We start from the raw sequence: 27437 nt of genomic DNA on the forward strand, positions 1-27437 counted from the left end.
CCACTCCTTCCGGTACCTCCGGTACCACAAAAGTTCGAAAACGTTCGGAAAATTTGTGCGCACGATAACTCTTGGAGGAAGTAACCGATTTGATCCATACTTTGCACATCGTGAAATTTCTACCAGACTTAGATGGGGTTCCAATATGGACTCAATCGGTCCACTCCTTCGGGTATCTCCCACACAAAATTTCGGATAAGTTCAGATTAGGACCTGCTCTCGAATCGCTTTGATTTTTGTTGCAACAACTTGTATTCACTGACCCCCATGCGACGGTACAAGTTTCACCAGGGGCAAGTCCATACTTCCTGAGAAAATAGCCTGAAAGATGCAAAAGCCCCTATGACACCGTGTGTAGTGGTTGGAGCGCAAGATAACTCACGAACGGATCTGCCGATTCGGTCCAAAATTTGGCCTTCGCAATATTTTGTCCAAACAAAGTTTAAATTCGAAGATAAGCCATATCGGTCCACTCCTTCAGGTACCTCCCCCACAAAAGTTCAAAAATGTTCGGAAAAATTGTGCGCACGATAACTCTTGAAGGGAGTGACCGATGTAATCCATACTTTGCACATCCTAATATATTTACCAGATGTAGATCAGGTTCGAATCACTTTGATTTTTGTTGAAGCGATTTGCATTCGCTACATCCATTACGACGGTAGACGTTTTTCAGGGGCAAGTCCACATTTCTTGAATGCGGCAACAATTTGGTCAAAACTTTGGATCTCCTAATATTTTTTCAAAATTTAGTTTAACCTCTGAAATATCGTATATCTATCCTCCCTAAGGCTACATACCCACAATATTTCAACATTTGTGTCTTAGAGCAATTAATTCCTAATCCACATTTTTGTCGGCAAGTTAAAATATCGAAAAAGGGCCACAAAATTCTGAAGAGACCTTAAATACAATCGATCTGCCCGTAGGTGAAAGTTTCACTTCACATTGGCTGAGGGTATATATCTGTCGGCAAAGCCGACTGACACTTTTTTACTTGTTTTGTATTTCAATATCAGCATCTTCTATAGCTGTACTAAAAAAACCAGCCTTTGTAAAACAATGGCCAGTCACATTGTTGACAATAGAAATAAATGATTACGATGCATTTAGTTCATATATTATATATATATTGTTTATGTTAAATAATATGTTTTTTTTTTAAAATAAATTTTAAATTAATTTATAATTACATATCTATATATATAAATGAGCTTGGTGATAAGTGATTGACTGACTGACTGACTCATCATCAACGCCCAGCCAAAACGGCTAAAGCTAGGAGCTTGAAATTTTACCAGTGGGTCACTGTTGATGCAAATGTGCGAGATAAGGCCTGGTTTTAGAAAATTCGTCCTGGAACCACAAAAAATAACAACAACAAAAATCCTTATTTTTCATTACTATTACGTACTTATTCACTTAGTTGGCCCTCTGCAAGACATGTGTCAAATTAACAATGCTATAACTTCATGATACCGTAAACGATCACACATAATTTCAAATTTTGTAGTTTACTTCTAGGCGCACTTATTTTATCGTAAACCACTAAATAATAGAAAGACAAGACATTTGTTATCTTCCATTGCAACAGATGTCGCAGTTGGTGATAATGGTTTAAACATAAATTACGCGAAAAATACAAACCGATCCTGATTTAGTTTTTACATAACAGGTGTCGCACAAAAGATTTTCATTCGTTAAAATACAGTTAGAAAAGATGATTACAAACGATGCATTTGTAAAAATTTTGATTTTCAATTTAAAATTAAAACAAAAATTCTTTCAATAAATGATGTTGGGTTTGTTGAACAAATGAGTTGCTGTTGAAGACAACATTAGGGGAATAAATTCAGAAATCGGCCAGAAATAACAACAACTAAAAACTGTATGGACCTCACTTTTTGGTAATAACTAAATGTTTGCAAATCAATGAAAGTGCAATAAAATTGTGCATATTACCACGATTTATTTGCAATTAAGAATTTTATCGTATATTGATATGTACAGTCATAACTATTCAATTTCAAAATCTGTAATTTGAAGAAATCGCTAAATAATTAATGAAATCAATAATAGGCCCCAGGAATATAGGAATTTGGTATGGAAATCAAGGTTGGGAAGTGGTGCTTCTAAAAGGAAATGGTTTGGAAAATTACCAATCATGTGTACGAAAAGTACTAAATGGTACTAAATTTAGTACAATTTAGATTTGGGTGAACGTAAAGAGCTGGAAACCTGGAATTTGGAATTAAGGTTACTGTTGTAGTGTAGGATTGAGATATGAGGGTAGTTTTGGAAATTCGTGCTTATGTGTACGAAAAGTACTAAATAGTACTAAATTTGGTACAATAGGGATTTGGGTGAACGGATAGAGCTGGAATCCTGATATTTGGAATTGAGGTTACTGTTGGAGTGTAGGATTGAAGAACTTTTGGAAATTCGTACTTATGTGTATGAAAAGTACTAAATGGTACTAAATTTGATACAATGGGGATTTGGGTGAACGGATAATAACTGGAATCTCGAAATTTGGAATTGAGATTACTGGTGGGGTGTAGGATTGAGGTAGTTTTGAATATTCGTACTTATGGGTACGAAAAGTACTAAATCGTACTAAATTTAGTACAATTTGGATTTGAATGAACGGATAGAGCTGGAAACCTGAAATTTGGAATTAATATTACTGTTGAAGTGTAGGATTGAGATATGAGGGTGGTTTTGGAAATTAGTACTTATGTGTACGGAAAGTAATAAATGGAACTAAATTTTGTATAATGGGGATTTGGGTGAACGGATAGCGCTGGAATCTCTAAATTTGGAACTGAGATTACTGGTGGAGTTTAGTATTGTGGAAGTTTTGGAAATTCGTACATAGGGTACGAAAAATACTAAATAGCACTAAATTGGTACAGTTTCAATTTAAAATTAAAACAAAAATTCTTTCAATAAATGATGTTGGGTTTGTTGAACAAATGAGTTGCTGTTGAAGACAACATTAGGGGAATAAATTCAGAAATCGGCCAGAAATAACAACAACTAAAAACTGTATGGACCTCACTTTTTGGTAATAACTAAATGTTTGCAAATCAATGAAAGTGCAATAAAATTGTGCATATTACCACGATTTATTTGCAATTAAGAATTTTATCGTATATGGATATGTACAGTCATAACTATTCAATTTCAAAATCTGTAATTTGAAGAAATCGCTAAATAATTAATGAAATCAATAATAGGCCCCAGGAATATAGGAATATAGGAATTTGGTATGGAAATCAAGGTTGGGAAGTGGTGCTTCTAAAAGGAAATGGTTTGGAAAATTACCAAACATGTGTACGAAAAGTACTAAATTTAGTACAATTTACATTTGGGTGAACGTAAAGAGCTGGAAACCTGGAATTTGGAATTAAGGTTACTGTTGTAGTGTAGGATTGAGATATGAGGGTAGTTTTGGAAATTCGTGCTTATGTGTACGAAAAGTACTAAATAGTACTAAATTTGGTACAATAGGGATTTGGGTGAACGGATAGAGCTGGAATCCTGATATTTGGAATTGAGGTTACTGTTGGAGTGTAGGATTGCAGAACTTTTGGAAATTCGTACTTATGTGTATGAAAAGTACTAAATGGTACTAAATTTGATACAATGGGGATTTGGGTGAAGGGATAATAACTGGAATCTCGAAATTTGGAATTGAGATTACTGGTGGGGTGTAGGATTGAGGTAGTTTTGAATATTCGTACTTATGGGTACGAAAAGTACTAAATCGTACTAAATTTAGTACAATTTGGATTTGAATGAACGGATAGAGCTGGAAACCTGAAATTTGGAATTAATATTACTGTTGAAGTGTAGGATTGAGATATGAGGGTGGTTTTGGAAATTAGTACTTATGTGTACGGAAAGTACTAAATGGAACTAAATTTTGTATAATGGGGATTTGGGTGAACGGATAGCGCTGGAATCTCTAAATTTGGAACTGAGATTACTGGTGGAGTTTAGTATTGTGGAAGTTTTGGAAATTCGTACATAGGGTACGAAAAATACTAAATAGCACTAAATTTGGTACAGTTTCGATTTGGGTGAACGGATAGAGCTTGATTCCTCAAATTTGGACTGAGGATCACTGATGAAGAGTAAGAAAGATGCACCAAAGGGTTTTTGGAAACTTGAATGTACGAAAAGTACTAAATGGTACTAAATTTAGTACAGTTTGGATTTGGGTGAACGGATAGAGCTGGATTCCTGAAATTTGGAATTGATATTACTGTTGGAGTGTAGGACTGGGGAAGTTTTGGAAATTCTTACTTATGTGAATGAAAAGTACTAAATGGTACTAAATTTGGGACAATGGGGATTTGGGTGAACGGATATAGTTGGAATCTCGAAATTTGGAATTGAGATTACTGGTGGGGTGTAGAATTGAGGTAGTTTTGAAAATTCGTACTTATGGGTACGAAAAGTACTAAATGGTACTAAATTTAGTACAATTTGGATTTGGGTGAACGTATGTATGTAGCTGGAAACCTGAAATTTGGAATTAAGATTACTGTGAAGTGTAGGACTGAGATATGAGGGTGGTTTTGGAAATTCGTACTTATGTGTTCGAAAACTACTAAATTTGGTACAATAGGGATTCGAGTGAACGGACAGAGCTGGAATCCTGAAATTTGAAATTGAGATTACTGTTGGAGCATAGGATTGGGGAAATTTTGGAAATTCGTATTTATGTGTACGAAAAGTACTAAATGGTACTAAATTTTTTACAATTTGGATTTGGGTGAACGGATAGAACTGGAATCCTGAATTTTAAGTATTTTAATTTTATTTATTTTAATTTAAAGTATGAATTTTAGTAAACGGAAAAAGTTAGAATTTGCAACTCGTTCGCGGTAGGCTATAGAGGTAGAATTTGGATTTGGGTGACGGATAGTGTTTGAGTCCTGAAATTTGAAATTAGGATTACTATTGGAGTGTAGGACTGAGGTAGTAAGGGTACGAAAAGTACTAAGTGGTACTACCTGTGGTACAATTTGGATTTGGGAGAACGGATAGAGCTGGAATCCTGGAATTTGATCAGACTGCTGTTGGAGTATAGGATTGAGATGGAAGTAGTTTTTGAAATTCGTACTTATAGGTACGAAATGTACCAAATGGTACAACTTGGATTTGAGTGCACGGATAGCGCTGGAATCCTGTTATTTGGAATTATGGTTACTGTTGAAGTGAAGGATTAAGGTTGTTTTGGAAAATCGAATTGTACAGAATTTGGTACAATTTGTTTATGTGTAAAGTGCTAAAGTGTACTAAATATGGAATCCATTGTATTAGGCAAACGCGAAGAGCTAGAAATCTGAAATTTTGATGGAGAGTTAGGAAGATGTACCAAAGGGTATTTTGAAACTCGAACTATAAGCGTACGAAAAGTACTAAAAGTTTCTAAATTTGGTACCAATTGCATATTTTTAATGGATAAAGCTAGAATCTTCAAATTTGGTATGGGAATCAAGGTTGGGAAATGGCGTTGAAATAAGGAAATGGTTTTGGAAGTTCGTATTTATGATTACGAGCAGTACTAAATTTGGATTTGGGTGAACGGATAGAGCTGGAATCCTAAAGTTTTGAATTATGATTACTGTAGGGGTGTAGGATTGAGATAGTTTTGGAAATTCGTACCTTTGGGTACGAAAAGTACTAAATAGTACTAAATTTGGTACAATTTGGATTTGGATGAACGAATAGAGCTGGAATTCTGAAATTTGGAACTAAGATTACTGCCGGACAGTAGAATTGAGGTAGTTTTGGAAATTCGTACTTATGGGTACAGAAAGCACTAAATTTGGTACAATTTGAATTTTAGTAAACGGATAGTGTTGGAATTAGGAATTAAGATTACTGTAGGAGTGTAGTATTGAGGAAATTTTGAAAAGTCGTACGTATGGGTACGAGAAGTACTAAATGGTACTAAATATGGTACAATTTGGATTTGGATGAACGAATAGAGCTGGAAACCTGAAATTTGGAATTAAGGTTACTGTTGTAGTGTAGGATTGAGATATGAGGGTAGTTTTGGAAATTCGTGCTTATGTGTACGAAAAGTACTAAATAGTACTAAATTTGGTACAATAGGGATTTGGGTGAACGGATAGAGCTGGAATCCTGATATTTGGAATTGAGATTACTGTTGGAGTGTAGGATTGAAGAACTTTTGGAAATTCGTACTTATGTGTATGAAAAGTACTAAATGGTACTAAATTTGATACAATGGGGATTTGGGTGAACGGATAATAGCTGGAATCTCTAAATTTGGAACTGAGATTACTGGTGGAGTTTAATATTGTGGAAGTTTTGGAAATTCGTACATAGGGTACGAAAAATACTAAATAGCACTAAATTTGGTACCGTTTCGATTTGGGTGAACGGATAGGGCTTGATTCCTCAAATTTGGACTGAGGATCACTGATGAAGAGTAAGAAAGATGCACCAAAGGGTTTTTGGAAACTTGAGTGTACGAAAAGTAATAATTGGTACTAAATTTAGTACAATTTGGATTTGAGTGAACGGATAGAGCTGGATTCCTGAAATTTGGAATTGATATTACTGTTGGAGTGTAGGACTGGGGAAGTTTTGTGAATGAAAAGTACTAAATGGTACTAAATTTGGGACAATGGGGATTTGGGTGAACGGATATAGTTGGAATCTCGAAATTTGGAATTGAGATTACTGGTGGGGTGTAGAATTGAGGTAGTTTTGAAAATTCGTACTTATGGGTACGAAAAGCACAAAATGGTACTAAATTTAGTACAATTTGGATTTGGGTGAACGTATGTATGTAGCTGGAAACCTGAAATTTGGAATTAAGATTACTGTGAAGTGTAGGACTGAGATATGAGGGTGGTTTTGGAAATTCGTACTTATGTGTTCGAAAAGTACTAAATTTGGTACAATAGGGATTCGAGTGAACGGACAGAGCTGGAATCCTGAAATTTGAAATTGAGATTACTGTTGGATCATAGGATTGGGGAAATTTTGGAAATTCGTATTTATGTGTACGAAAAGTACTAAATGGTACTAAATTTATTACAATTTGGATTTGGGTGAACGGATAGAACTGGAATCCTGAATTTTAAGTATCAAGGTTGGGAAATGGCGTTGAAATAAGGAAATGGTTTTGGAAGTTCGTATTTATGATTACGAGCAGTACTAAATTTGGATTTGGGTGAACGGATAGAGCTGGAATCCTAAAGTTTTGAATTAAGATTACTGTAGGGGTGTAGGATTGAGATAGTTTTAGAAATTCGTACCTTTGGGTACGAAAAGTACTAAATGGTACTAAATTTGGTACAATTTGGATTTGGATGAACGGATAAAGCTGGAATTCTGAAATTTGGAACTAAGATTACTGTCGGACAGTAGAATTGAGGTAGTTTTGGAAATTCGTACTTATGGGTACAGAAAGCACTAAATTCGGTACAATTTGAATTTTAGTAAACGGATAGTGTTGGAATTAGGAATTAAGATTACTGTAGGAGTGTAGTATTGAGGAAATTTTGAAAAGTCGTACGTGTGCGTACGAGAAGTACTAAATGGTACTAAATATGGTACAATGTGGATTTGGGTGAACGGGTAGAGCTGGAATCCTGAAATTTTTGTTTGGGAAAGAAATGGTACTAAATTTGATACAATTTGGATTCGGGTGAATTAATAGAGCTGGAATCCTGAAATTTGGAATTACGATTACAGTCGAAGAGTAGGATTCAGGTTTTTTTGAAAAAGCAAACTTATGGTTACGAAAAGCACTAAATGGTACTAAATTTAGTACAATTTGTATGTAGGTGAACGGATAGCGGTGGAATCCTGCAATTTGAAAGTATGATTATTGTAGCCCTGTTGCGTTGAGGAAGTTTTGAAAATTGGTACGAAAATTCTAAATTGTTCTAAATTTAGTACAATTTTAATTTGGTTTAACGGATAGAGTTTGAATCCTGAAATTTGGAAGTAAGATTACTACTAAAGTGAAGGATTGAGGTAGTTTTGGAAAATCTTTCTTATGGGTACGAAGAGTTCGACTTGATACTAAGTTTGGTACAATTTGGAATTGGACGAACGGATACAGCTGGAATCTTGAGATTTGGAATTACTGTAATTATTATGGAATTTACTGTAATTATTTTGTATTAATGTCCGTGTATGGCTGAGATATGTCGTCGAAATACGTACCATAAGTATACGAAAATTACTTAATGGTACTCAATTTGTTTTTGGGTGTAGGGACAGTGCTGGAATTTTTATTTTTTGGAGTTAGGGTGTATATTGGTGTGCAACGTTGATCTCGCTGTTAATGTGTAAGGGTGAGATACGGCTGATCTTTTTTAAAAACGAACTTAAGGGGTACGTACAGTACTAAGATAAAAATAAATATTGATTAAAATTGGTATTAGTGCGACCAAATTTTCAGTGTTTGTCATTTCCATATTATATATTGTTTATTTGTTTTTTTTTATATCCTTTCCGCATACGAAGTAGCGGGCATTTTGCTAGTAGTATTTATATATTATTATACCATTATATGGCCAGTGGGATAAGGAATAATACTAAAAAATGTATTGTCACTTTTCCCTAACGTTTCCGAACAAAGTGCCTTTGTAGATATTTCCTTTATTTTTTCATTATGACAGGAAATCGTTTCTTTTATTAAAATTGAAATAATCTACTTAACACTTTCAAAAAATCATAAAAAATTTTAAGACATATTTTGAAGTACAGGTAGTATACAGTTTTTTCGTTAAAATCTAAATTTTATCTTTGACAGTTCAGTATTTTTTTAATTTTGTTTCGCTTAAAGACAAGATTATTAGGTTCTTAAAACGCCCACAAACATATACGAAGATCGGCTGATTCGTTTTCGAGCTATCGTTGGCTCCGCAAAACGCCTTTACAAAAAAAGTAGCCATTTACCACAAAACTATGTAATATTATTCAACAACAAAAATGCCAAAAGTAGTATAAGATGTGCTCTTTCAGATAAAATAAAGAACTATTAAAAATTTTTGTAGTTTTTTGAAACATTCATGAAAAAATAGATTTTTGGTCCGCAAAATTTTACCAAATAGCGATATTTAGTCGATTTTTTTTAAATAACACAGAAAATGCAAACTACTTCTAGTATGCATTTTTTGAAAGTACATATTTAGACTACAAAAACCCTAGTAGGGTTTTGTCCTGTCTGATCCAGTTCGGATTTTATGGTCTCATCTAAACCGGGCTAAAAATACACTTTTTTGCATTTATCAGGCCTTTATCTCAGAAACGCATAGGAATTTGGGCGTGCAGTCTTTAGCAATATTGTAGCCCTAAACTAGTAGAACTTATCTTTTGAAAGAACCACATAAGAAAAACTCCATCTAGGGCATCAAAATCTATAAAATATAGAAAATTTTACATAATTGCTGAAATTCTGTTCAATATCGGCTAAACTATTGAGTGTTGAACCAAGTAACATTTTGCAAAAATCTTCCAAAGTTCTCAAGAATTCTTTAGAACATTCTAAAATGCTTACTTCATGTTGTTTCAGCGGTATTTTGCATCATATCTTTTACAACACATTTTCGCATTTCGTATTTCACTACATTATTAAAATTTTTATTAAATCGTTGTTGAAAAATGTATTCAAAACAATGAGATAGAGACATTTTACAACAATGACATGCTCTTAAGAGTTGTGTATTACATTCCAGGGAATATTTTTCCAAAATCAGAAAATCAGAAAAAATAACGGGTTTGGAGATACGGTGCGAAATGTATAAAAATTGTGGCATTTTTGCATATACAATATGGTCTCGATAATCCGGACACTCGTTAATCCGGACAACGCGATAATCCGGACACTAGAATTTTTTACATTGTAGACTCGGTAATCCGGACATCTCATATTTTTCGTACCTCGATAATTCGGACATCTATATTTTTTCCTATCTTGAGCATTAGATTCTTATTTATTTCATTGACGTTTTTGTTCTTAGCAATAGCAATTGATGTATAAATAAGAAAAAATTAAGTTTTTCAAATTTTTCGGCCCACACCTCGTCCTTCTGGCTAGCCACTGTTGAACCAGTTATACAGTCAATATTGAACTACGAGTAACTATTTGAATATATCGAATGATTTTAACCATCGATGGCTGACTGTGGTAAGCACTTAAAAATTGATGTTGTGTGTTCCTTTCCTCTAAAGGAATTCGTTTATTAAGCCTCCGATTAGTGAGAAAGGCCTTTGGAACTGTTAATGTATTCCAATGATATTTTACTTAAACAAATTTAAAACATTTGAAGCGTTGGGATTAATAGCTTAGTTTTAAGATTTAGATTTTTTAGATTCTCTAGTCATTTTTTTGGGTTACCGACAAAAATCGGTAAAATTAAAAAGCAAAGCGATTAATAATAAAAAGTTTAAATAAAATTTGACAGCACTCTTGCTATAGGCAGCACTTAACGACCACTTTTTTGGTCGCTAACTTACTGCAAAATATCGTTAATTACAGAAATTGTAATTTTACCTATTTTTCCGGTAACGCATAAAATGAGTTGGAGAATCGCACTTCTTGTATAGAAATTTCCATGATAGAACAATATATAGTAACAGCAATACCCAGCTGACTGAACTGGGCTGTAATGTTAGTGTCAAATTCCGTACGACATTTTGTATATTTATTTCTAGTTTCGATGTATATTAGGGATATACATTTTTTAAAGAAAAAAATATATCATTCAGAAAAAAAAAAACAATTTCCCATAAAGACCTCTTCATATCGATGACATGTATTCTACTCCAACACCGCTTATGAAGGCGGGACAACATTTGTTAATATGTGTGGTATTTTGCTAAATTTGAAAATAATGAAGCCGTAATAAACATGTGCTTTTTTCATTTCAAAACAAAAATATTGAAACAGCTTCTCCGTTTTCAACATATTTTTAGCGACCCCGCACATTTTTGCAAGAATTCTACATTCTGCAGGAAATTATGCATTTAGTGGAATAACACGGAAACATTCAAAATGAAAATGTAACGAATTTTCATTCATGGTTTTCAAAATATTCAATCATACTTCGTATGCGGAAAAAGAAATAATATACAAATAATACAAAAAGAATAATAAACAATATTTAATATGGAGAACACTGAAAATTTTGATGTACTAATACCTACTTGAATTGATATTTAATTTCTTTGAAGTACTGCTCGTACACGTTTTGGTCGAATTTCAAAAAAGACCTCTACACTTCAACAGCGGTCTACATTTTAAATTCCAGTCCATGTTTTATTAGAACGGTATGTGTATTTTGAAAATTTTATCCACATTTGCTAACCGAATTTTGGAATTTGTGATAGTCCCAATTTACATTAGGCGAGTTTACTTGCGGCAATTGTCAGTTTGACGGAGAGAGAGGTGAGGTATATGGTAACCCTTTGCCTCTCAACACCCTCTCTCACCCACAAACTGACAATTGCCGCAAGTAAACTCGCCTAATGTAAATTGGGACATATCAAAATGTAGAAAACCATTGTTCAGAAGATGTTACCCTATATAACAGTTAATTTTTGAGACAATTTTTTTATGCCTTTTTTCTCAGGATGTAAAAACCTTCTTGTAAAACATTAGCCGCATAAATCTACCTTTTCAAATGAACTTACTATAACGTTCAGAATAGACAACAAAGATAAAAACAATTTTGTTGAAAAGGTATGTTTGACTTTCTGATTTCAGTACATTATTTAGAAACCGAATTCGTGTTAACCTAGAAACAATAGTACATTATTCAGTACAATTTTTAAAATCCAGTACCTTAGCTCAAACTTTACAGTTTTAGTTCTACTTGTTCACTCAATGTCAATGGTATTACATGTAGAAACCTTTCATACATTTAAAGGACGCACTAATGATATAATTCCATTTTCATTGCTACACCCAACGTCAAATTTAATAGCATTTAGTACATTTCGTATTTCTAAATCATCCAGCCCTCAGCCTAACTTTAGAATTTGTATGCATTTCAAAAAATCCGTATCTAAACACCAACACAATCCCTCAACAACAATTCGAAATTCCACCTATGTATATCCCTTCATGCAACACCAAACTTGTACCAAATTTAGTACTTATAGTATGTATAAGTTTCAAAAATTACTTCCTTTTATCCAAAATTATATCCCAACCGCGATTTAGTATTTTTCGTATACATTAGTACGAATTTCCAAAACTTCCTCTCTATCTCCACTCTAAACGTCAACTGCTATACTAATACAGAATTTCACAATTTCAGCTCTACCCCTTTACACAATAACAATTTGGACCAAATTCTGTGTCATTTAGTAATTTTCGTACACTTATTATACGTATATCTACAACCACATCCATATCTATACCCTACACACCAAAAGCGGCTATAATACCAAATTTCCGAATTCCACCATTCATAATACCATTAATACTTTTCGTATGAAAGTACGAATTTCAATAACTATCTCCAACAGTAATTGCGAATTTCAGGATTCCATCGCTATCCGTCCGCCCAAATTTAAATCGTACCAAATTTAGTACCATTTAGTACTTTTCGTCCCCATAAGTACGAATTTCCAAAACTTCCTCAATCCCACACTCCAACAGTAACCTTAACTCGAAATTTCAGGATTCCAGCTCTATTCGTTCACCCAAATATAAATTGTACCAAATTTAGTATAATTTAGTACTTTCCGTACCCTTAAGTACGAATTTCCGAAACTACCTCAATCCTACACTCCATAAGTAATCTTAATTCCAAATTTCAGGATTACAGCTCTACCCGTCCACCTAAATTTAAATTGTACCAAATTTAGTACTATTTAGTACTTTCCATTCCCATAAGTACGAATTTCCAAGACTAAGTCAATCCTACACTCCAACAGTAACCTTAACTCGAAATTTCAGGATTCCAGCTGTATCCGTCCACCCATATATAAATTGTACCAAATTTAGTACCATTCAGTACTTTCCGTACCCATAAGTACGAATTTCCAAAACTACCTCAATCCTACACTCCATAAATAATCTTAATTATAAATTTCAGGATTCCAGCTCTATCTGTTCACTCAAATCCAAAATGTACCAAACTTAGTACCATTTAGTACTTTCCGTACCCATAAGTACGAATTTCCGAATCTACCTCAATCCTACACTCCATAAGTAATGTTAATTCCAAATTTCAGGATTACAGCTCCACCTAAATTTAAATTGTACCAAATTTAGTACTTTCCGTACCCATAAGTACGAATTTCCAAGACTAAGTCAATCTCACAGTCCAACAGTAATCTTAATTCCAAATTTCTGGATCCCAGCTCTATTCGTTCCCCCAAATCCAAATTGTAACAAATTTAGTACTTTTCGTAACCATAAGTACGAATTTCCAAAACTTCCTCAATCCTACACTCCAACAGTAACCAAATATAAATTGTACCAAATTAAGTACATTTAGTACTTTCCGTACCCATAAGTATGAATTTCCAAAACTACTTCAATCCTACACTCCATCAGGAAACTTAATTCCAAATTTCAACACTCCAGCTCTATCCGTTCACCCAATTCCAAATTGCGTACCATTTAGTACTTTTCGTACACCCTAAGTACGAATTTTCCAAAACTTGCTCAATCCTACACCCCAATAGTAATCTTAAATCAAAATTTCCGTTCAACTAAATTTAAATTGTACCAAATTTAGTACCATTTAGTACTTTCCGTACCCATAAGTACGAGTTTCCAAGACTAACTCAATCCTAAACTCCAAAAGTAATTAAATTTCAAATGTCAGGATTCCAGCACTATCCGTTCACCCAAATCCAATTTGTAACAAATTTAGTACCGTTTACTACTTTTCGTACCCATAAGTAAGAATTTCCAAAACTACCTCAATCCTTCACTCTATCAGTAATCTTAATTCCAAATTTCAGGTTTCCATGTCTATCTAAATGCAAATTGTACCAAATTTAGTACTTTCCGTACCCATAAGTACGAATTTCCAAGACTAAGTCAATCTCACAGTCCAACAGTAATCTTAATTCCAAATTTCTGGATCCCAGCTCTATTCGTTCCCCCAAATCCAAATTATAACAAATTTAGTACTTTTCGTACACATAAGTATGAATTTCCATAACTACCCCCATATCTCAATCGCACACTTCTACGGTATTCCAAATTTCAGGTTTTCAGCTCTATCCGTTCACCCAAATCCAAATTGTACCAAATTTAGTACCATTTAGTACTTCTCGTACACATAAGTACGAACTTCCAAAATCATACCAAAACCATACCAAATATGAATATTGTAGCTATATCCGCTCAAAATATACAATTGGTACCAAATTTAGTAACTTTTCGTACACTTATAGGTCAAATTTCCAAAAACCCTTTGGTATATCTCTCGAACTCTCCATAAGTGACGGTCGTTCCAAATTTCAGAATTCTAGCTCTTCCCGTTTGCCTAATACAATGGGTACCATATTTAGTACCTTTTAGTACTTTTCGTACCCTTCTAGGTCGAATTTCCAAAAACCCAGCCTTATCTCACCCCTACACACCGACAGCAACCCACAGTCAGCTTTCTGGCTTCAGCGGTTTCGTCTGGGCGATGATATGTCAGCCACTCTCTCAGTCACTCACTCACTAAGCTCTTTTATATATATAGAAGATATCGTTGAAAAAAAAGTATGAAAAAATATACACCAATTATATAGAGAAGTTTTAGACTACCTGTGTATTGGAAATGCCACCTAAATTACGGTGGAGGAGTAAAATTAAAAAGTAAATTTGATAACAAGGAAAGCTGCTTAAAATGGTCGCAACCCGTGATATTTGCTTAATGTGAATTCGTTTACCTTAGATGTCAGGTTATTATCTAGTAAACGACCGATATTAACGATTTTAACTTAAAAAATGATGTGTTTTGTGACTACTCGGTAATCCGGACAATTCGATAATCCGGACATCGCTGAAACATGTGGTGTCCGGATTATCGAGACTATATTGTATTTTGAAATTTGAGGCAATGAATGTAGTTTTTCGAGTTCATTCTTTCTAAAAATATTTTATTCTTGTCCTTATGTACAAATTTGCTTGAGAGGTCAGAAGAAGATTCGCATTGGTTTCAGAGGTATAGCCCCGAATTACTTTAAAAACTCATTATTTAACCATGTTTAGATGTGACCATAAAATCCGAGCTGGATCTGAACCAAAAAACCCAACTAGGGTGTCTTGTCGTTTGGGTCTGTACTTTCAAAAAGTCCTCAGTTCGAATTGTTTGCACAAGATTATCTTAAAAATGTTGCACAGTGTAATATAGCAAGAACATCATTTAAAATTATGCATTTGCCCATAAAAGAAAATAAAAATAAGAAAAATTTCAAGTTTAAAATCATTTGAAATTTAGGTATCCCCGAAGTGATACTTCTCTAATATTAATTTATTCATTCCGATTTATATTAGCTCAATTATATGATACTTATAGAAGAGTCCGAAAACGAGTCTTTCAAAACCATTTATAGAAAAGTTTTTGAATTAGACTGACTTCCGAATCATCAGATGCTTTGCAGTTTTTAAACTTCGTCAAAATATTTCAGGTGTATATCCAGATTTCTTCAAACTGGTCAAGTTTGTTATTTATTCTTTGTTGGTTTAGTTTGTGGAGAAAAACGTGCAATTGATTCTACTGTCAAACCATTTACCATAATATAGCAAGAACATCATTTAAAATTATGCATTTGCTAATAAAAGAAAATAAAAATAAGAACACTTTCCAGTTTTCATATTTAACATCTGGGTAACAAATATTGTCGTTTAAAATCATTTGAAATTTAGGTATCCTCGAAGTGATACTTCTCTAATATTAATTTATTCATTCCGATTTATATTAGCTCAATGATATGGTACTTATAGAAGAGTCCGAAAACGAGTCTTTCAAAACCATTTATAGAAAAGTTTTTGAATTAGACTGACTTTCGAATCATCAGATGCTTTGCAGTTTTTAAACTTCAATTTGGTTTGCATTTGCGGCTACGAGAGTATTTGAATGTTTCTGTTGAATTCGCATTTAAACGAATTCGTCGGTCACATTTATTCTTGAGCTCGAGTCGTCATAAAATTGGGGAAGAGTTCTTTGCTTCAATGGAAAGAACTAAGAGAACTGATGAGTCCAAGTGGCGTTGAAGGAAACTAGTATTCTCTGCCCTTCCCTAAAGTAAATCAATTTTAACTACAGCACTTTAAAAACTAGTTGTTTTTAAAATTTGAAAACAACAAATCTGTGATTAAGCTGGGTCTTACTTTAAAAATAAAAAGTTTTTAAACTTCGTCAAAATATTTCAGGTGCACACTCATGCATCATAAAAATTATACATGTTTGCTTTTTTCCTGCGTTAAAAATGGGCAATTGTGACATTTTGAAGTATATAAAAATTTATGTATTACGGCGTTATGAAATACAATACTTAAGACATTTGCAGAACAACTGATGTTACGGAAGTCGGCCTTACTCAGGAAACGTCGCCAACATTACGCTGAGCTGTATTTTTGAAAATGTGTCACCTGGAAATCGTACCAGGGCATAATGTGTGAAAGGCGGGAGTGCTTACAACTGCAACACGTTGACACGATGTTACATTTTTTCTGCAAATTATGACATACTTATCCAACAAAAGGAAGGCTTACACCTTGTTGACAATAGAAATACAGTCGAGCTTCTCTATAACGTAGCACTTGAGAACCAACGAATTACTACGTTATAGTACGTTTATATATATCCCGATTTAACAAACCCACTGGGTTTCAAATGCCAATTCCTTTGCATAAACGTCAAATAAATCCTCATTAAGAAGGTTAACCCTGCAAAAGGCTATAATATAAACACGGCCTTATAGAGAAACCAAAGCAAAATGGTTAATTTGACCTATATATATAAAGAAATCAAAATAAATTGAATTTTTATTTAGGCATAAAAGAATTGATTTTTTCCATTTGTTTTTGATTTTGCTTTATCAAAGTCTTCACAATGAGCAATGGAAGAACAAATCTGATCGGGAGCATTGTTTCCAGACTCCAAAACAGGATAATTCACAGTTAAAGTGTCGCAATCGATATTAACATGGTCTTCAATCGTGACATCTACAATATTATTTCTGTACATATTGACACCCTTTTTTTGTCATATGAATATTATTTTCTTCAATATAAAGTTACATGTAACGACAAGAAAAGTAAAATAAAAAGATTATAATAACGCTTACAGGAATATAAAGCCATTTCCTCAAGCATTTGTATGTGATAACCAAAAAATTCACCACGTCATAATTCAAAAACTTTATCGAAAATTTCCTTTCTGGGTCTTTGTAGTTTCTCAAATTATTTTTGTCGTATCCACGTATCCTAAAATTTTTAACAATCCTTGCAAAGGATGTACTTGGAAAAATGTTTGAACGTTATCTTGATGCAGGTTTTGGAGCATTGTTTACACTTGGCGTGTTTCCTTACGAGCAAGAATCTTTCTGTTTTACCACTTTTTACTTGAAAAGTGTTCCCTTACTTTAAAACACGTACAATTGATATGAGAGCAGTTCACAAATTTTACTACTTTTGCCACCTTTACCATTGTTAAAAGTAAAGGAACAGACCAAATAGATATATAAAATGTATTAAATATAATATACAGTGGGCGTCAGAAGCGTTATTACACCGTAATAGGAATATTTTACATATAAAATATAAATTTAACATTTTTACAGTGTTTTATTTAACTTGCTTCGGTGTGTGTTTAGTTCAAATCTGGTAACTCATTTTTAACACGGTTGCAGTTGACCAATCGAACTAAAACTTTGCACACTTTTCAGATTTGGATGACAATACACGAATATGAAATCAAAACCAATATTGGTCCATTTTTACACTGTTTTATAGTGTTTTATCTAATTTGCTTTTCAAATCTGGTAACTAATTTTTCACACAGTTGCAGTTGACCAATCGAACTTAAAATTTGCACACATTTCAGATTTGGATGACAATACATGAATATGAAATCAAAACCGATATTGGTCCATTCTTACAGTGTTTTTACGGTGTGTAACTTAACCCCCTTTTCAAATATGGTAACTGATTTTTAAGACGGTTGCAGTTGACCAATCAAAGTAAAACTGTGAATATGAAACCGAAATCAATATGGGTCCGTTTTTTCCTATAGCCCCCATATAACGGTACCACCCGATTTCCGGTATTTTGCTTTTCAAATCTGGTAACTCATTTTTCACGCAGTTGCAATTGACCAATCGAACTAAAACTTTGCAAACTTTTCAGATTTGGATGACAATACATGAATATGAAATCAAAACCAATATTGGTCCATTTTTACAGTGTTGCACAGTGCTCAATTTTACATGCTTTTCAAATCTGGTAACTCATTTTTAACACAGTTGCAGTTGACCAATCGAATTAAATTTTGCACACATTTCAGATTTGGATGACAATACATGAATATGAAATCAAAACCAATATTGGCCCATTTTTACAGTGTTTTACTTAAATTGCATTTCAAATCTGTTAACTCAATTTTGACACGGTTGCAGTTGACCAATCGGACTAAAACTGTGGACACTTTTCAGATTTGGATGACAATACATGAATATAAAATTAAAACAAATATTGGTCCATTTTACAGTGTCTTAACGGTGTTTTATTTAACTTACATTTCAAATGTGGTACCTCAATTTTGACACAGTTGCAGTTGAGCAAAAGAACTGAAACTTTGCACACTTTTCAGATTTTGAGGACAATACATGAATGTGAAACCAAATGCAATATGGGTCGATCTTTTCCTATAGCCCTCATATAGCGGTACCACCCGATTTAGTTCAAATTTAGTAACTCATTTTTAACGCAGTTGCAGTTAACCAATTGAACTGAAACTTTGCACACTTTTCAGATTTGGAAGACAATACATAAATATGGGCCCAATTTTTCCTACAGCCCCCATATAGCGGTACCACCCGATTTCAGGTATTTTGAGGATTTTATCTTCATTTTTGCCCGAATTATTTGGCATTTGGGATTTCCAATGATACAGGCATTTCCCCACCAAAAATTGTTGACATGGGTCCAGGTTTTGGTATAGCCCCCATATAGCGGTATGGTCTGAGTTCAAGTGTTTTAAGGATTTTGTCTTCATTTTTAGGCCGAATTGGCTGTAACTTGGCATTTGGAGTTCCCAATGGTACAGAAACTTCCCCATAAAAAATTATGGACATAAGTCCTGGTTTTGGTATAGCCTTTATTTAACGGTACTACACGATTTCAGGCATTTTAAAATTTTTATCTAAATTTACGGCCAAAATTGACTATAACTTTTTTCTCAGTGATCAAAAAATGTATTTACTAAAAAGTTAAAAATAAAAAATAATTTAAAAAAATTAAGAATCAGTGTTTTATTTAGAAATGCACTTAAAACTAGAAAATAATTTGTCGCTTAGCCTCAATAAATATATTCTTTCTCATGATGGAATCTCTCAAATAAAACGCTTGCCGTTCAATATTGTCACAATTTTTAACTCAAATGCAAGCGTTTTATTTGAGAGATTCCATCATGAGAAAGAATATATTTATTGAGGCTAAGCGACAAATTATTTTCTAGTTTTAAGTGCATTTCTAAATAAAACACTGATTCTTAATTTTTTTAAATTATTTTTTATTAAGTATTTAGTGGTGAATAAAAACGATATTCATAACATTGTTCTAACTATATTGTTCTAACATTCCTGAACCCATAAAAGCCATTTATCGCAACCAAGGACGTACGCAGGATTTCATTTGGGGGGGGGGGGGGCCCAGGGGGGCCCAACTTGACCAAAAATTCATGAAAGTTAAAAATGTTGTGTAGCTTTAGATAAAGATATTTTAAACGTTTTTTAGTTGGTTTTATACGCAATATTCACACAAAGTATATAAATTCAATAGAGAGAGTTCACAATATTTTAGATACAATTTTGAAATTTGGAACAGAGTATAATATATTAGTGTTTGGATGTTTAGAATTGAAAATGAACCATATCGACCAAGTTCGATATAGTCCCCATATAAAAGTTCCGTCTGGTATTTTGATGTTTTTAACACTAACTGAATTGACGCAATAACTAAAAAATCTTTCATATGAATATATCCCATATATGTTTACGTTTTGGTGTATCCCGGAATTTTCAACCACATTAGCTCTTATTTGGGATTTTGGGTTCTTGTTTTCGCAGGGAATTGCCAATATATAAGTCCACGTTTTCGGTATCGAAAGATGTTCAGTATTTAGAATTTTCAAAAATATCGTCTGTAATATGGGTTTAGAAAATCCATTTGGTGGGTGAACCTCCATGCAGAAAATGGTCAAAATAGATCCACGATCGAGCAGTGTTTTAATGTTGTGGAGGATATAAACAGTTCGTCCCGAACATTACGCCTTTGCTTCTTCTTTAAACTACATATCCAGATATCACACACTAACTTCAGCCCCATTTAAAAAGTTTTGTATTATTTTTCCATATTAAGTTTTCAATTGAGCTTAATTTTGACCACTAGGACTGACTCTGACAAAAAGATCTATCTCAAAAAATTGTTATTAGTATACCACCAATTAATTAATTGAAATTAGATTATGTAGAAATGATAAACATAAAATTGAAAAACCATAAAATCAATCAAAACAATAGACCACTTAATCTTATAACTTTTTACAGATCTCAGAAATGTACCGAAGTTTTGTTTTTGAATATGATGGATATTATTTTAAACAATAATGCTCAAGGACCTCTGATTGTATGTGGCGATTCAAATATTGATATATTTAACAACATACACAATCAAGATCTATTGACTTTGTTTCTTAATTATGATTGTAGAAGTGCCCATCAGTTAATAACACGACCAGAAAGTAAAACCTGCATTGATCACATTTTTAGCAATATTTCTGATAGCATTTCCATTGATTCAGTTGAAAACTCTATTTCGGATCATAATTTATTGTCTTGTAAAGTAGAACTGCTGAGCAAAACTACAAACATTTTAGAGTACAAAAAAGACGTTTGTAACTTTTCAACACTGAAGTCATTATTGCGTCGCTATTTACCGTTACCATCTGAATCAATACCATATACTGCCACAGGTTTAACAAAACATGTAGTGGAATGTATTAACTATGCAACTAACCAGGCAACAGTGACCGCAACATACAAAAAAGATTGTAGATTTATGTTGACCCCATGGATAAATAATGACCTTCAAGGACTAATTCTGAAAAAGGAGAAATTACTGAAATTTAGACGCAAGTTCAAAAATAAACCTGAAATTAATGATAGTCTGAAAAGAATTAGTAAAGTTATAAGCTTGGCCAATAAGCAATGTAGGAATAGCTATTATGAAGAAAGTCTGAGAAAAATTGGAAATGACACAAAAAAGACGTGGAATTTTATTAATAAAACCCTAGGAAGAACTAAAGAAGATGCTGTCATTCTCACAGATAATGAGGAAAATCGTGTCGAAAGTAAGGAACAAATAGCCAATTTGCTTAATAATTATTTTGTATCCTCTATCAATGAGTTAAAAAGCCAGCTGAATATTGGGCCCAATGAAACTTATAATTTTTTTAATACAATGCCTCACACTAATAGTGTTTTTGAAATGGATAATATAGATTTACCGGAAATAATAAATATTACGAAAAACTTAAAAGTAAACAAATGTGCTGGTAGTGATAATATCTTGCCGCTAACTCTAAATAAATGTTGCGATGTTGTCGCCCCATGCTTGGTTGAAATTTTTAACAAAATGTTAATTTTCTCTGATTACCCGGATCAGCTTAAAATACACAAAATTATACCTATACCAAAACAAATAAACGCTACCAAAGAAGATAAATATAGACCAATATCCGTTCTATCTTCTATAGATAAAATTTTTGAAAAAGTGATTTATGATAAACTTTCAAAATATTTTGAAACCAATAATATGTGTTATCGTAACCAGTTTGGGTTTAGAAAAGGGTCCAGTACATCTGTTGCAATCCTGAATGTATTAAAGGGTGTATGTAAAGGTCTTGATGACGGATATAGTGGTGTTGCTGGTGTATTTTATGATATGACTAAGGCATTTGATTTGGTTGATCATGAAATTATGTTAAAAAAATTGCAACATTATGGCGTTCGTGGACCAGAATTGTCACTCATTCAAAGCTACTTTTCTAACAGGAAACAATTCGTGCAGATCAATGAATGCAAAAGCACTTTGGATTCTGTAAAGTATGGAGTGCCCCAAGGGAGTGGTTTGGGACCGTTGTTGTTTTCAATTTATATTAATGATTTGCAGAATCTAGGATTAGCCGGTCAACTATATATGTTTGCAGATGATATTTGCCTTCTTTATCCATACAAGTATGACTTGGTTCTTAAAACTGTTATTGAAAGGGATGCTTCATTTTTATTTGAATATTCGAGATTGAATGGTCTAAAACTTAATCCGTCGAAAACTAAAATGGTCAGGTTTAGATGTCGCCCAGTAACTTTTGATTTCAGTGTTTTTATTGATGGTAACTCTATTGTAGAAAGTGAATCAGTAAAATATTTAGGAGTAACTCTGCAAAATAATTTATTGTGGGATTTACATATCAATGAATTAAAAAAGAAAATAGCTCCTGCGATTGGATTGTTATACAAATTGAAAAGAAAATTGGATGAGAAAACGAAATACCTCATTTTCAACTCGCTTATACATTCTCATATAAACTATATGACTATTGTTTACGGATTCAATTCCAATAGTTCAGCTTTCAAATCTCTTCAAACAATGCAAAACAGAGCATTGAAAATAATTCATAATTTATCGCAAAATTTCCCCACGAATGTATTATATCGGAGTATTGCTCAAAATGTTCAACCAATTAAAAACTTATATGAATATCAAACTCTTCTGTTTGTGTATAAATCAGTTAACAGAATTGGGTATTGTACAATTGATTTCAGACAGAATCAAAACAATTTTGCTACAAGAAATCGAACTGATCTATGGGTACCAAGATGTAGATTCGAAAAAACAAAGCAACGAATAGATTATGTTGGTGGCATAAAATACAACGAACTACCCCCTTCCATTAAAAATATAGACCGGATTTCATTATTTAAACAACAATGTAAAATGTATTTAAAAAACAAGTATGATAACTAATTTATGTATGTACTATTATGTATCATAAATAATTATAATTTCATATATTATAAACAATTACAATTATGAAGAGCAAAATGAAAAATAGAATCAATAATTATTTGAATTTTGTACAGTTACGTGAAGTTGTCAATAGCCTCTACAATGCCTTTTATGGCGCTGAGGCAATAAATATATGTAACAATGAACTTTGTCAAAATAAAGAAAAATAAAAAAAAAAATAAAAAAAAAATAAATACCTCTAAAAGAATAATAACTAGAATACGAGATTAGACTTGTATCGAATATTTCCTCTTTTCAAAGCTGGATATTGTAAGGAAATAATATTCTTTTTGCCTTATTAAAGATAATTAATTCAAATAATCTTTTATGTTAGAAAAACACCTAAACACTCTATTTTAAAAGATGTGATAAAGTTCGCGCAAGCCAACTAAAAAATTCAGATTATTACATTAAGAAAAAAAATAAAACATTTTTATCAGGAGTCGGGCGATACAAACTACGACTCATAGACTCCGAATCCTACTCACAGTACTGTTTGAGACTACGAAACTAATGTTTAGGCTTTGCATGGTCAAAAAAATCCTCTGTAAAAAGCTCGGCAAAAGTCCTGACAAAATAGGATAAGTCGAAAAACTCCATCAAATACCGCAATGGTTGTAATTCCGGCTTATTTCTATTTTAGTAGTATAATTGATGTTTATGGTCTCGATGACATTAAAAACCTTTGCAAGGAATATGCCCAATGATTGATCACTTTTATCGGTACAGAGGAGGCAAACTTATAAAAATTCATAATTTTTATTAATTTTCTCCTTGGAGTTGAGACGGATATTTGTCCGTTCAATCTGCCTGTTTTCCATGACAAACGCTTTATAGCGCAGCCTTTGGAAGTTATGAGTTTGGATAATAAAGCTAACACATCCTGATAACATTTTTTTTTGTGTGTTTCGACGACGTGGGTTCCAGTCCCAGCCAGTCTCAGCTGGTGTTTTATTTAGAAATTTTACCTGTTAGGGCGAAGATTATATTAATTTTTATAAATTTTCTAGTTGGAGTTGAGCTTGATTATCGAAGATTTTTGCAAGTGATAAAGGAAACCCGAAGATTCGAACCCACACAACCACCAAATTATGTGACCTGGTTTCGCTGTTGGTTTAGGCAGCTTATCAGTTATATCGGCTTCTCTTCTAATAACTTTTATTTTCTTGAAAACCACTAAAAATGTATCCGTCGAGTTTGCCGAGAAAGATATACACATAACCAAATAATTTTCCTAAAAATTTTTTAGTCTAAAAGTTTCAGAATTTCGTGGCCTTCGAAACATTTGGGGTATATAACTTCACAATTGTGGCCCTGGCCACATAAAAATGCAAAAGTTTTGCACTTTTGTGGAGAAGATACCTGAAAGAAGGGACCGATATGGACAATTTTTAAAGTGGACCTAATGTTGGAAGTCATTTTTTTGGTAATTGTCATGTCAAGGCGTCATTTTAGTTAGTCACCGTAAGATTTAGATCTTTTGGGTCAGAAATCGTGGACTTACCCACGAAAAATAGAAGGACTGTAAACAAGACTGAAAACAGTACCATTGGTCAAAATGTTCAATGGATCCTCGAGCAGGCCTTAAACTGCACTTATGTTGAACTTTTGTGAGGGATGTATCTGAAGATGTTGTCCCATATAGACCCTCTTAATATATGTACGTCTGGAAGTAATTTTAGGTTGTTTCGGTGAAATCGGATATTTGCATTTTTTTTGTTCACTCCTGAAGGAGTGAACAGATTTGGACCTTAGAGAGTTTTTGTGGACACCATTTTAGCGAAACATTTTGAAGTCTTGTGGGTGGATCGATATGACATAAAGTTTGGACAAAATATTGCGAGGTCTAAAATTTGGAACAAATCCGTTCGAGAGTTACCATGCGCTCGTGCCAGACAGACGGACGAACTGGACTAAATCGACTCCAAATTGTTTGAAGCGGATTTCGTCAAAACAGATGAGAAGTCTAAGACCATTATTTCGATTTTTCGATACTGTTTTATCGTTAGCTTAAAAGCCGAAGGTACAATATCCAAAAAAAATTACAGCAGATTTTAATACCATTTAACCAATATTTCAGCATTAATTTCGTTTACGGTTGCTTTCAACTTTGTTGGTTATAGGAAAAAATTCAGGTGGATATGCTACATACGAGTATAGCAGATATTAGCATTTTATGACGCACAACAGGACTGTTTTCTCCATTATTTTCTCCTACTATTTAGAAACAAATTTATCTAAAATAGAAATATAAATTTTTGATTAAGACAGTAAAACGATCTAATCAAATTGGTTTGCGAGATATACTCCACGGAAAATTCTTGATATATTGTACTCTACTACTACTACGATACTGAGCTAGTAATTTTTGGAATACAGAATGAGCTTAAAACCTCAAGACAAAATTCCGGGCCCCCTGTGCCCCCCCTGCGTACGTCCCTGATCGGAACCCCGTTACAGTCGTACACCTCTGAACATATAGGAATCTTCACAAAGTTTGTGTATATTAACCACATTCCCATCATTGAAAGCTTCTTAGGCATTTCTCGAAATTTTTTGTACTTTTATTAGCTAATATACAGTCGGAATTCTCTATAATGTAGCACATGGGGACCGAAGAATTACTATGTTATAGAGAAAATTCGTTATAACGAAACCAATTCAAAATTGTTAATTTGACCTACATACATGATTAATAAAGAAACACGTGTAAGTATATGAATAATCATAAATTAAATTTTTATTTAGGATTGAAATAAAAATTGATTTTCATTTGTTTTTGATTTTGCCACTTTGATTTATCAAAGTCTTCACAATTTGCAATGGAAGAAAAAATATGATCAGGAACATTGTTTCGAGACTCCAAAAAGGCATAATTCGTAGTTAAAGGGTTGCAATCGACATTAACATGGTCTTCAATCGTAACATCTTCTATACGTATTGATACCCTATTTTTAAATGGTTTTATTTAGCTCACCCCGTTTGTTTTATTATTTATTCTTGGGTCAAATTTAGTAATTCAAATTTCACCCTCTTCCTGTCAACCGATTAATCTGAAATTTTGTATACACTTTGGATTTTGGTGACAATACAATTATGTTTATTCATTATCAGGAGGGTTGGCGTTTTTTGTTTGGGATGACGACTTCTATTTTGTTTTTCAAAATAGTCAGGCTTAATCCCATAGGCGTTGTTTTAATATTTTATTAAAACAACTTTAATTTATTAGTGGGAAAAAATTGGCGATGTTTACCAAGGGGTAAGGCAGGGAATACTATAGTTTCAGATCTCGCCACAGATCTTCATCAGTTTCCTTATTTCTTGTAAACATCGCCAATTTTTTCCCACTAATAAATTAAAGTTGTTTTAATAAAATATTAAAACAACGCCTATGGGATTAAGCCTGACTATTTTGAAAAACAAAATAGAAGTCGTCATCCTAAACAAAAAACGCCAACCCTCCTAATTGTGAGACCGGGCACCGTCAAAATGTTGTTTATTGCTGTAGTATGCAATACCAACAAATTAGTTATGTGCTTTTTCGTCGAGAATCGACGAACGCATAGCAGTGGGAAGAATTTGGATTTGTTTGCAAGTGAAGTTGCTAGAGTTTAGGTAGTGCCAAAGAAATTCTCGATCAGAGTTTTTCTTTGCGCACGTATCTATTTGAGCTAGCAATTGACACTTGGGTATAAAAAGTTTCTTGTTGAAAAACAAGAAATAAGGAAACTGATGAAGATCTGTGGCGAGATCTGAAACTATAGTATTCCCTGCCTTACCCCTTGGTAAACATCGCCAATTTTTCCCACTAATAAATTAAAGTTGTTTTAATAAAATATTAAAACAACGCCTATGGGATTAAGCCTGACTATTTTGAAAAACAAAATTTATTCATTATCATTATAAATTCAAGATGGCCGCCGCTACAAAATGGCGGATAACTTAGGTTTTATCAATCCCATCAACATGGGTATCAAATGAAAGGTCCCAACAAGTAGAATACAATTTACTATGCAAAATTGAAATCTAAGATGGCCGCCGCTACCAAATGGCTGATAAAACTTTTTTATCAATCCCACCAATATGGGTATCAAATAAAAGGGCTTGACAAGAAGAATACAGT

At 33.2% G+C, this 27437-nt stretch overlaps 1 protein-coding gene across 3 annotated transcripts in view; it reads left to right on the top strand.

Annotated features, from left to right (window-relative positions):
- The window catches only part of Drep2 (DNA fragmentation factor-related protein 2), a 165503-nt gene that overhangs the window by 5158 nt on the left and 132908 nt on the right, over window positions 1-27437 (top strand). The gene's annotated exons all lie outside the window — the stretch shown is intronic.

Source organism: Musca autumnalis, unplaced genomic scaffold (genome assembly GCF_047663935.1).
Source record: "Musca autumnalis isolate F117 unplaced genomic scaffold, ASM4766393v1 scaffold_5, whole genome shotgun sequence".
Lineage (NCBI taxonomy): Eukaryota > Metazoa > Arthropoda > Insecta > Diptera > Muscidae > Musca > Musca autumnalis.